Raw genomic sequence first — 13438 nt, forward strand, 5'->3', positions numbered from 1 at the left:
AGAAACCTTTTGCAAAGGCTTTAGGACTACATCTAGGAGAACCGCAAATGCCAGGGCAAAGTAATCCTTTCACATGCTTGCTTTTAAACCATGTATAGTATTTTAAAAGGTACACTCACCAGAGGTCTCTTCTCCGCCTGCTGGGTCCAGGAGGCAGCCTTGGGTGGGTTCGGGGGGTACTGGCTCCAGGTCTAGGGTGAGAAACAGTTCCTGGCTGTCGGGAAAACCGGTTTCTCCGCTTGCTTGCTGTGAGCTATCTACAACCTCCTCCTCATCATCATCTTCTTCGTCCCCAAAACCTGCTTCCGTATTGCCTCCATCTCCATTGAAGGAGTCAAACAACACGGCTGGGGTAGTGGTGGCTGAACCCCCTAAAATGGCATGCAGCTTATCATAGAAGCGGCATGTTTGGGGCTCTGACCCAGAGCAGCTGTTTGCCTCTCTGGTTTTCTGGTAGGCTTGCCTCAGCTCCTTCAGTTTCATGCGGCACTGCTTCGGGTCCCTGTTATGGCCTCTGTCCTTCATGCCCTGGGAGATTTTCACAAAGGTTTTGGCATTTCAAAAACTGGAACGGAGTTCTGATAGCACGGATTCCTCTCCCCAAACAGCGATCAGATCCCGTACCTCCCATTCGGTCCATGCTGGAGCTCTTTTGCGATTCTGGGACTCCATCATGGTCACCTGTGCTGATGAGCTCTGCATGGTCACCTGCAGCTTGCCACGCTGGCCAAACAGGAAATGAGATTCAAAAGTTCGCGGTTCTTTTCCTGTCTACCTGGCCAGTGCATCTGAGTTGAGAGTGCTGTCCAGAGCGGTCATAATGGAGCACTCTGGGATAGCTCCCGGAGGCCAATACCATCGAATTGTGTCCACAGTACCCCAAATTCGAGCCAGCAACGTTGATTTAAGCGCTAATCCACTTGTCAGGGGTGGAGCAAGGAAATCGATTTTAAGAGCCCTTTAAGTCGAAATAAAGGGCTTCATTGTGTGGACGGGTGCAGGTTTACATCGATTTAACGCTGCTAAATTCGACCTAACGTCCTAGTGTAGACCAGGGCTAAGAAATACACCCAGTACCTAAAATGGGTTTTACCACTGTGTCATGGATCCACAGGATTGGTGCTGTACTCCTAGCTTTTGAACAGTATCCAGGAGAAACAGCTTCAGTGTAGCCAGACCTCCAAGGGATCCCACTTTGCCTTCAGGGTAGGCCACACAGCCTCACTGCCTCCTGAGACTGAACCACGAGGTCTCCAGCACTCCTGTTTCACACTGTGAGCTCTGATTATTAGGGACCAAGAATGGAGCTAGAACTGGAATAACATGAAATAAATGTCTTCCTATGTGTTTAAGCACTACCTGACACTGGTATTAACTAAACTACCCAGGTCATTCTTTGCAATGGCAATACATCTTCCTGGAAACACACAGACTGAGCATTGTATAAAGTCTGAGAATCAAAGGATTAACTTCTTTTACAACATTTCAAATTTTCTTTTACAGACTGTCTTGGTGTTTGCCATATCGTTCATGTCACTTACTACAGCAATATCTGTGCCTTCAGATCAAATATTTCAGTATATCGAAGAACATCAAAATGAATATGTACAGGTAAGGCCCATTGCTGCACAGTAAGAATGTTTGCGATGTAAGTTTCTAGTCATATGAATTCTCAAAGTAGGTTAGACATTAAAAAAAAAATCCTAAAATGGTTCAATTAGTCATCATAGCACACTTGGTATTTTACTTCTGGTCATAGTATTTTTTGCTCTTTTTGGATGAAAAGTGATATATACATGCAATGAATTATTTTTGGGTAATATTTAATAAGATTTTCATAAGAGAGTAGTAGCAATAATAATAAACACCTAGCTCTTGTATAAAGTTTTCATCCGTAGATCTCAAAGGGTTTTACAAAGGAGTAAGCAGACTTATATCAGTTTTCTGTTTCTTTCCGCTCATAAACTTTAGCTTCTAAAAGTACTATGTACAGGGCAATTATTTTTTAACTATAAATAGGAATAAGGAATCAAAGAAGGCCAAAACCTCATCATTGCAGTTTTTTTACCTAAGTAAGATATGCAAGATTTTTCCTAGGAGTATTCCGTGCATCTATAATCACACAATTTATCACAGAATGTACCCTTTGCCAAACCGTTACTATAAGTTTGTGTTCTGGAATATAAGCTTTATATATTTATATATTGTAGTGCTCAGGATAGTGAAGATAACCTTGAAAACCTGAGCTTTGTGTAAAATGACTTAATGTTGTCTTCCTCACTCTGCAACCAGCCTGAAACAATACCTTTGAACTGACCTGTTCATTTCCAGTAGTTTTTTTTGACCCAGAAGCCTAAAATGACATTTTAAATGTTGAAATTAACAATCCTGCTACTCATTATTTTAACAGAAACATCCAACTAAAGAGCCTCATCTATTCCCTACCCAGTTACCAAAACTTCCAGCATCTCCCCTGACAACTTCTACTATGCAGCTATGCACTGTGAATACAAAAAAAGCATACCATATTGGTAACTGGAAGTGTGGGGACAGTTTAAAGGAATTAAACATCAAAATAAATAACACAAGGGGCACTGTAATGATTTAATAAATCATTTTCATATTTAATTTATTAGAAAGCTAAATTTCAATGAACCTTCCATAAATTTTCAGGCTAAATGTTAAAATGTGACATTATAGGATTCCACGGTTGTAGCTTCTTAGAGCTCACTTTTAAAACCCTAATTCACACTGAGTTAGTACCTTTCTACACAGGCATTTGCATTTATTTCAACAGGACAACTGGTGGAGGAAGTTACAACCCAACATGAATACATTTGGCAGAATTAGACCCTCCTTGATTTCCATATGAAATGTGTTCAGTTTACAAATAAAAATATTTTAAATAAATTTTTAATAAATGTTAGCCATGCAAATTTGACCTGGAATCTACAACTTAAGCTGAGTTCTTTCCTTTAACATATCATCTTCTGTGATAAAGGTTCTGATGACAAAATTAGGCCATCACTGACCCCTATACAACCTCACTGTTTAGGAAATATGTCTCCAAGGACACCCGTGCAAAACCATTTTCTTCAATGGATTTGTAGAGGTGTAACTGTTTGGAATTTAACAAACAAACAATTCTACTGATGATGCACAAGAAGCACTAGAATTCAGCTCTCTCTCAACTGCATTGGCTCTGCAGAGCTATCATTAGTGAAGAACAACAGAAACTTATTATTGCCGCGAACAACAAAAAAGAAGACCCTAAGGACACACAAGGAGCAGTTTTCTGAAGTAAGAAGGTGCCATTCATCCATAATCAATTTGCAGAGTAGAACCACATTTCAATTTCTTAGCTTTCTTAATTTGTTTAATCTGCTTAGGTCCCAATACAGGAATGTTCTGCATAGGAGAGAAGACCCTGTATCTATGAAGAGCTCTGCAGGATTCAGGCCATAGTTGATATTTAAAAGCTATGTGACTGAGGATAGAACAATCAATGTGATTGTCAAGCTGTCTGGAGTGGCTCACAACCATGAGTGCCAACCTCAGGGCAGACTGAAAGCAGAAAGCAGGGCAGAAACCCCAAATTAGTTGTATGTTCTCCAATTAGATTTCAACCAATCCAGTGAAAAATGTGAACTCCTAAAGCATTGTAACAGTCTTATCGTGGAGTCACAGACAGTCCCCTGGGCATTCCAGTCTATGTTGATACCCAGGCAAGCTGGACTATGTGATAGACAGCAAAGATTGCAAAATATTCAGGTTACTCCCAGTCCCAAAGGACCAGTCACTTACCCCAGGTAAATTGTACTCAGCTCTCAAACCAATGACAATGCCTGTAGCCAGTCCTGTAATAAATTAACTAAAGATTTATTAAGTAAGAAAAAAATGAGTTATTTATGGGGTTAAAACAGGAAACATACACATACACAAATGTGTGTGTATGTTTCCTGTTTTAACCTCATAAATAACTCTCATTTCTTTTCTTAGATTTTAAAAGGTAATATATGCTTCTATAATAAGTAGCTCTATGTGTCCCTTAGGGCTGACCCATGCCAAGCAGCATGGGGATCTCTTGCTTACGTTTAGGAATCTTTGCCCCTCAGACGCTAACCAGCATAAAGATCCAGTTCCCCATGTCAGGGATTTTTATCCCCTTCACCCCAGAACCCAAACTGATAGAACAAGTGCCGGTGCCTGGCTCCTCTTCATGTAGGTTGGGAGGGCAATCAACCAGGTCTTTGTCCCTTTGGTGCCTTACAATGGCTCATCTGGTTTCAAAGGCCCTCTTGTCTGCTGGACCAGTGCTTTACACTAATTAACGCTTCTTTTCCTGTTTGGTGAGTTTCATGATTACAGAGGTTTACAATGAAAACACTCAATATAAATGTATACCATGGGAGACAGGCATTATAAGTAGGATTAATGCATGCAGCATCCTACAAGCATTGTCTAAACACTAAACACATTCTTTTAACACTAATATCTACTTTAACCATACTAACACCTAGGTAAGCCAGACTGGTTTCCAGGTATGCATTTGTCAGTGTTCAGCAAAGCCCTGGGCCTTGGCATCGGCTGGCACCTCGTGTGCCAGGGTCACAGTAATGTTTTCAGGTAACTTTCATTTCAGAGGGCCGTGACATCAGTTTAGAGCGATACACTGCATATAGATCATCACCTTCAATTTTCTTATCCCGCAGAGACTCAAAGATTGGGTGGCCATAGAAAGTAACTCCAATGACCCTGCAGAGAGACATCTGGTTACAAACATGATGCTTTTGGCAGAAGAGAGGATAAGAAAGTTAGGTGGAACAGTTGAGATGGTAGATCTGGGCATGCACGAGGTAATACATTTTCACTGTGTTTTCAGGATGCAAATCTAAGTATCTATTACCAGCTTTTGTCTAGTGCGATAACAAATTATCTAAGCGCTGTACAAGTTAAGAAGCACACCTATAAAATGGGTTACCACTGAAACTGTAAGCATGGTTTTTCTTTGGCTTTTGCATCAATAAGTAAAATGCAGACTACAAAGAAAGCCTCATTTTATATACACAGGAACCAATAGTGTAATCCTGGTGGATTAAGTGACCAGAATGTAAAGGGCCATCATCAACTTTAAAATCATGTTTACGAGGCAGGGGAACCAGTGAGCTACGAAGATCCTTTCCTCTCCTTTTTCAGAGGCCCAGAAGAGGAGATGACAGGAGACAGCAGGAAACATAATTTCTGTTCCTCATTCCCAAGGCTTAGAAGGAGTAGAACTGGGTGTTGGTGGAATCATCTGTCTCCTAGCACTAGAGCTTCCAGAACTTTTCCTTATCCCCTTAAATCCGAGGCAGTGCACATACCAGTGATGTTTTTAATGTTATGTGACTGGAACCAGGACCAACCTCCTGCAACAAAATGGCTTGTATGTCCCTAAGACCATTTCTTATTTTGTGCTACAGCTAGCATTGTTACTCTTTTGCTGCATATATAACCATTCACTGCTCCAGAAAATGATATATCCTTGCATAGTAGCCTTAGGATGTAGTTTCTAGTCTGCTTCTATAAATCAGTCATTCTCAAATTATTTTTACAATGACAGAACTAAACAGAAAACATTCAAAAATCAAGACAAGTAGGATCAAAATCATTCCTGGTGCAAACTCCAGTGACTTCATCATCTATAAATGCTTGTTTTGGAAGCCTCTATCAATGTGTATATATATAATGAAGCTCTTTGATTTATTTTAGCTACCCAATGGAAACAAAATCTCTTTGCCACCAGTTATTTTGGCAAACATTGTAAAAGATCAAAAAAAGCCTATGGTATGTTTTTATGGGCATATGGATGTGCAGCCGGCAAAAATTGAGGATGGATGGTCAACAGAGCCTTACATACTGACAGAGAAAAATAGTAAGTGCTTGAGCAGCTTGAAAGCTTTCAGCAACTGGCTTATCATTTATACAGTGAGACCCTTTATACTAAAGCAGCTTCCCTACCATGAAAGAAAAAGAGGAAGATCATTCAAATAACATAGAAACAAATAATTTTCTTCAGGTAAAACAGAAAAACCTTCTGGGAAATGCCTTCCTTGTCTGTGAATAGATTTTCCACTAAAATCCTTTGAACTTTTCTTTCCTTGTATGCAAAAATAAGTACTTGTCCTAAAAATACAGATGCAAGGAAGATCTTGTGTCAAATTCAGATTGCATCTTGCACATGTACCTACACCAGACATTAGAGGTGAAATTCTCGCTCCACTGAAGCCACACAAGTTTTGCTATAGACTTCAGTACAGCCAGGATTTCACCTGAGGTGTCCAAATAGGGTACAACTTTTGTGTCTCACTACCAGTCCCTGTCAAACCCACAGAATCCATGCTTTGCTGTTCCTCCATGGCTAGAAAAGCAGGAGAATTCTGGGGCAGGAGGCATGGTTCAGACATTTAGCTCCCTTGATCAGTTATTATTTTCCCCCATTCAGACTGCTTATGTTCCTGCTGAGTACTCTGTATGGATGGCTGTGCTGAATTTGTGGGCATTCCCGGTCTCATCAGAATAAGGTTGCAAAATCATATTGTTTTGTACTATTATTTTCTGCCAGTTTTGGAAGGCAATGCTGAAGAGAACCTCACTTTAGCCCCTTCCATTCAGCTTGTTATAATATTTCTCCTACTCAACTATCACCCACCAAAGAACTTTAATTAGAAATGAGCATACAAAAGGAAGAGTGCCCAATATAAACATTTACTACAAGTAAATATGGACTTTGCAATTATTACAGTACAATCCAATACTGGAATTTGGAATAGCAAAGGTTGAGTACTCCTGCTACATTTTGAACATCACAGGGATAGCTTGTCCTGGCTACAGGAGACCTTGTTATTCATATACTGATTGTTTTTCTACAGACCACGTAGAGCTCTGTGTTACATATACAACCTGTCAAAAAACTATTTTAGTTGTATGCAAGATCATAAATAGAAGGAGGAAATACTATGGAGTTTGTAAAGATTTCATATTTATTAATAGTTTAAAGGGTAAATTCTATGCTAAAAATTGATTCAGTAAAATATTGCATCCTGGGACTATATATTTATTGTGTCCCAGTAATTTCCACATAAAATATGGTCAGTTTACAAGTAAAAAGATAATTTTCTAAAGGCCATCCTGGCAAATTCATCCTGAGCTTTGAAAGTCTAGCTGGTTTCTTTCCTATTTGTTCAGAGCACAATGATGAGTAATAAGATGTCTACAGATAAACTATGCCTCTATTACACCTGTGCAACATCACTGTCTGCATTTGCCTAACGAACTAACTTTATTAGTTATCATGATCTCATTCTATTTTGTTTTCAAGGCAATCTCTATGGACGAGGTGCATCTGATGACAAAGGACAAGTTCTCGCTGTGCTGAATGCAATTGAAGCACTTCAAAAACATGTATGTGACTTTTTATTCCTTTAACTATAAGTTTGCTATTTTCAACTATGTAATTAATTGCTTATAAATCTTTTTGAAACATTTCCTTATAGGAACTTCCTGTTAATGTAAAGATTCTGCTTGAAGGTATGGAAGAAGTAGGGTCCATTGGGCTAAATATGCTAGTTGAACAGAGAAATAGTACATTTTTTCTGACGTCGATTACATTGTGGTCACTGACACTGCATGGCTCAGCAACAAACCTGGTATTACATATGGGACAAGAGGAAACTGCCACTTCTTTCTTGAGGTATAGTGCAAAAAGGAGCATGATCTTATACTCACATTAACTGAATATTAGCTGAGTACTTATCAAGTGGCTTTATATTTATCCAGGTCCAAACACTAACAGCCCTACTGAATATATAAACTCACAGGGTTAAAGATAGATACAGGATTATATAATGATTCCATTTCTGTTATATATGGTAGTAATTTTAAGGCTGCACTAAAGGAATCACTACTCTGTAGTACTGGTATATAGAAAATAACAATAGTAAATTCACCTATAAGCACATTATGGGTCAAATTATCTTTTCAGTTGTACCAGTGCAACCCCACTGAAATTAACTAATAGGAGAATTTGTCCCTCTATATATTCAAAGGGCTTTACAAACTATTAGCTAATGAATTAAGGATTTCCTGTACATGCCAGTCTCCAAGGAATTTATCTAGGATCATGAAACACATGGGATTTAAGGTTGCAAGCAGAGATTTATCATTGGTAGGGTTAGTGGTCTATCTTCATAAATTATAACAAAAAATCACAGTCTGATAGTAGGGAAAGGGAAAAAGGCAGAAGTCGTGAATTTATAATGACGAACGACAAAAAAGAGGCCACATTATTTTAATCAAAATATCTTTTATTTTCCATAAAAACTACTTCATTCTCTATAATCTATTATCTTAAAATGATTTAAAACTCTTATTCTGGTGCCCGTTGGTTCAACAGCAGTGCAGGAAGTTGGAAGTATAGCTCCTGCTTTATCTTCTTCTGCACTGCCTCCACCTCTGAAAAAGGCAGCTAGGACACCACTGTTGTGCAGGCATCTCTCATCATGTCCGCTTCCTAGCTATGTAAACGCCACAATGTTTTACTAAAAAAACCAGAGATATTGTGCCATTTCATAGTAAGCCCGCCCCCAATGACAGGACAATAAAAAGGGAAGCGGGCACTTCATTTTGTGCTAAAAGTTTCATCCTGATTGTCCAGAAAATATATTTACTCTACATTACATTTGGAATAGTAGAAAATATGAAAATGTCAGTTCTCATTTCTAATACCCGCATGTTTTTCAAAAATATGGCTCTCAAGATTGTCAAACTAGTCTGTCAGCATCAAAAGAAGTAAATGGATAATAGATTCTTTAATATTAAGTCAAATAAATATTATTTAAAGAAAGGTGCATTAGCACATTTGTTTTTTTTCCACAGTGAAGGAAAAGAGAACAAAATGGCAAGCATATAAATTGTGATGATGTACCTAGAAATCCTGAAATGAAAATGACCATAGACTTTTCCCGTTGCCTTCCCTATGGTTTTTAAAGGAAGTATCAAGTGTGTTCATCTATCCTATTTTTGCAGGTGCAATGTGCTAAACGAGACTTACACTCGGGGGCTTTGGAGGAATATTACATGAAGCAATGAATGACTTAATATTTCTGTTAAGTAAGTATTTCATTATCTATGAATAAATGTCATGTTCTAGGACTGTCACGGTCCATTTCAAAGTATATCAGGTATTGTTCTTACTCTCACCAACTAATAAAAAGCACAGGAATATAAAAACATGAATTACATGTACTGGGCCTGGTACTGACATTGTTACTCAGGCAAAACTCGTATTAATTCCCATGAGACTTTTTTTTAGCAAGGACTAAGTAAAGAAGATTTCAGGTTTGGATCCATAGTATGCATAATTGCAAGTGCTGCAGCATTTGATCCAATGGTGTATTTTACTTTAATTATATAGGGCCAAGTAAATTTAAATGGGCAACTCACAAAAAAAGGAACAACTCTGTGTGAGTAGGGGTGGCAGAATTAGGCTCATATTTATTTTAAAGCAACACCAGCAACCTGTGTTTACTTTAATGTGTTTGTTAACATTGCAACCCCAATTCTGTTTGTTTCATGTACTGGATAATAACATGAAAGGACTCTGTGTTGTTAAACTATTGTAACCCTTCTGCCCGTCAGAGTTGGCAGCAACAAGGGCCGGGTTCAATATCTAGGGGTTCCATTCCAATAACACAATGCAAACCGGCTCGAGCCCCCACCCAGTGACCTGGGACAAATATATACCACCCCCGCTGGGCGCCTCCAAGAGGCAATACTTCCCCTCTCGCAAGCACATAGTCTGAGTGTAGCAAAAGCCTTTTAATAACAGAGAGAAACAATGTGGCATTATGTTGGGGAAACATCACCAACAGGATTCATAACACAACCCATGAGCAAAAAAAAACCCACCCCAGGCAAATTGGGGCATGCCCTTTTCCCTTTGGTTCTTGAGTCCAGCAACCCCAAATCACCCAAAGTCCCAAAAGTCCAATGCCCCAAAAGTCTCTGTCCCTGGTCAGGGCAGCCCCAGAGTTCGAAAGTTTATCTGCGGAGCTTTACCTCCCAACCTGGGTGGAATTGGGACGGGGGTAAGAGGCACCTTACGTGATCTGAAGCTGACCGCCCCATAGCTCCATAGCGGCGCTCCGCTCCACCAGCCGCCCCACGAACTCCTTCACTCAGCTGCGCTCCGCTCCGCCAGCCGCCCCACGAACTCCTTCGCTCAGCTCCACGGCCCACAAGCAGCTCCTGCCATCCACACACTGCTCCGCGTCGAACTGCTCCACAATATATCTTCAGGCTCCCTCACTACTTAACACAACACTCAGTGATTTCAGCTCTTAGGTGAATTCAGCTTGTAGTAGGGGAGCCCCAGTGCTGGTGCACTGTCAGCCCAAAGTGAGCTCAGCAGCCTATAACTAGACTTCTAATGAAATCAAAATTAGCTCTGATATTCCACAGTGGAGAGAGGAGGAAGTGCAATTAGCATGTAAGGCCCTCACCAAGGGGCCCATGCCACCAAGTATTAATACTTGTCCCCAGCCTGTCTCCCTTCACACAGTTTTGGAACCCATGACCCTTGCCTAGCGAGTGCTACTTAGTTGATGGTGAATCCCTCCATCATAACAAAAGGCCACGTACAGTTCCAAGCACAGTTCCCATAATCAGGGTAATAACAATTTATTCTTCCTGCCCCAATAACAGAGACACTGGGGATCCCACAGCAGCCAAAGTGACCATTTGGGCAGCTATGGCCTCATTCTAGGCAGGGTGGGTGTGCTTATGCAAATGAGATCGGCCCCTGAAGTTCTTTTCCACAACTTGCCACACCTCACCACCAGATGTCAGGGTGGAGCTCATCCTGACACTGCTTACACTATACTAGATCTTTATTGAAGCAACTATTTATGCAGGCACTGCAACAGCAACTAGCATTCAAACTGTGTGCAGACAAACAGACTTCTAGGTGACAGGTTTCCGTGATAGCCGTATTAGGTGTTTTGATGATAGGCACTTAATTAAAGGTCATGATATCTGTCTTATTGTGGTTGATTTTCAGTCCAATTTGCTGGCTGAATGCACTGAGTCAAGTTTTTTTTCTTGTATATGGTGTTGGGTATGTGATAGAAGAGCAAGATCATCTGCGAAGTCCAGATCTTCAAGGGATGAGAAGGGTGTCCATTTAGTACGTCTTGGCATGTGTTCTGTTGTATGCTGCATTACCCAGTCGATGGCAATGTTGAAGAGGATTGCAGACATGAAACACCCCTGACGTACTCCTGTTTTGACTTCAAAACTGAGCTCACTGTGATCAACACTGCACGTAAAGTTGAAATAAAAGCTTTTGATGATGTTGATTATATGGAAAGGGATTCCATATACCTGCAGAATGTGCCATAGGCTGGTCCCGTGAATGCTATCAAAAGTCTTCTCAAAGTCTATGAAATTTATGTAGAGTTACCACTGCCATTCTAAGCATTGTTCTATTATGTTTCATAAAATGAAGATCTTGTCTGTACAGCCACGCCCTTTCCGAAAAACCAGCTTGCTCTTTTCTGCCCTTTCCCAGACTGATGTAAATAGAGGGGCCAGGATAGATGCTGCTAACTTAGGATTTACCTTGAACAATTCTGCATTCAGGTTGCCAGGAGCTTTCCCATTTTTTAAGGATTTGATGGCTTGAATGATCTCTTCCATAGCTGGGGTGTCTGTATTGATATCAAGATCTTCTGCCTCCTGGATGTTTGATTCCTCTTTAGGTGACTCCCTGTTCAGCAATTCTTTGAAATGCTCTGTCCAGCGCATTTCTTGTTCTTTTTCGGTTGTTAGTAGGTGTCCTTGTTTGGTTTCTGATGGGAGTGTTTGTTGGTGTCTGCCGTTTACCACTGATAAGCCATGCCATTTTGTAGACGGTTCCTTGTTCACCACAGGCAACTGCATCCTCTGCTTGTGTTGCCAGATTATCAATATAATGCCATTTGTCCGGTCTCACAAGGCGTTTGACCTCCTGGTGTGCCTTGCTATTACTGCGCGTGGTATTTGTCCTTCAACTTCTGGGATTTTGTGTCTAAAACTTTTTTCTTCAGGGCTCATCTGATTTCTATGGCATTCCATGTGCTGGGTGTAATCCACCACTTCCTTCTCTTCTGCCTGCACCCTAGACAGGGTTCACTGCTGTTTATAAATTGCTGTTACTTTGTCCCACTTCTTGTTGATCTCGTCATCTGCATTCCCCCCATCTTCATCAAGGTATGTAAGTGCTTGAAACCTGTTCTTTAACTGCAGAACGAAGGCTTTCTGTATTTCAGGAGACTTTAGCTTGTCAATTGCATAACGTCTATGTCCCTTGTTTGGTGGACCCACACATCTCAATTTTAACTAGATAGAGGCTGTCACAAAGTGGTGGTTGCTGCCAACATCTGCACCCCTTCTCACTTTCACATCTGTCGGTGAGCGCTGCCATTTGCCATTAATCATGATATGGTCAATTTGGTTCTTATCTCTGCCATTTGGAGAACACCATATCAGCTCGTGAATTTCACGATGTTGGAATAGGGTTCTGGTGATGACTAGGTCATTCATATTACAGAAATCAACAAGCCTCTTTCCGTTTTCATTCATGTTGCCACACCCTTGTCTTCACATTGCTCTGTCGTTTGTTGTAGTTACCGACCTTGGCATTCAGGTCTCCCATGACGATAGTTAGGTCGTGGCATGGTACTCTCTCTAACTCCGCCTATAGTGTAAGGTAGAATTTGTCCTTTACTTCTTCATCACTGTTATTTGTCGGAGCATAGCACTGAATCAGTGATATTATTGTTTCCCTTTCAGTCTGGCTCTCATAAATCTGCTGCGGATGGACTTCCATTCAAGCAGGGAATGCTCCACTCCCTTCTTCAAAAGGATTGCAACACCCTCATGGTGTTGTCCATCATCCCATCCAGAATACAGCAAAGTTTCTCCCAAGGCTGTTGTTAATCTTCCTGATCCCGTCCATCTGCTCTCGCTTACACCCAGGATGGGTAAGCTGTAGCGTCTCATCTCTGCTGTGACCTGAGCTAACTTCCCTGTTTTGTACATTGTCCGTATGTTCTAAAAACCAAGTTTAGTTTTTGTCTTGGTGTTGAGCACTTCAGTCTTCATGCCAGTGGCTTCCTTTTGGCTTTCACCACTGGCAGTTATACAGTTCATTGACCCCTGAAGGCCATCACACACAGTAATGGTCGATTTCTCCATCACTGTTTCCGTAACATATTATTTTTACAGGACAGGGTTGTTAGCCCTGTGCCTAACCCCCAACCTGGAGGACCAGGGTTTGTTTTGTCTGGCCCCTTCCCCCACAGATCAGTCTGGCATGGTTCAACCTACCAGGAGCAAAAAGCCCCTGCCGACACAGGCT

General features: G+C 40.8%; 1 pseudogene; it reads left to right on the top strand.

Moving 5' to 3' along the window:
- Window positions 1-1530: 1530 nt before the first annotated feature.
- LOC140906124 (beta-Ala-His dipeptidase-like) lies at window positions 1531-9176 on the top strand (annotated as a pseudogene).
- The last annotated feature ends 4262 nt before the right edge of the window (window positions 9177-13438 follow it).

This window comes from Lepidochelys kempii, chromosome 2 (assembly GCF_965140265.1).
Source record: "Lepidochelys kempii isolate rLepKem1 chromosome 2, rLepKem1.hap2, whole genome shotgun sequence".
Lineage (NCBI taxonomy): Eukaryota > Metazoa > Chordata > Testudines > Cheloniidae > Lepidochelys > Lepidochelys kempii.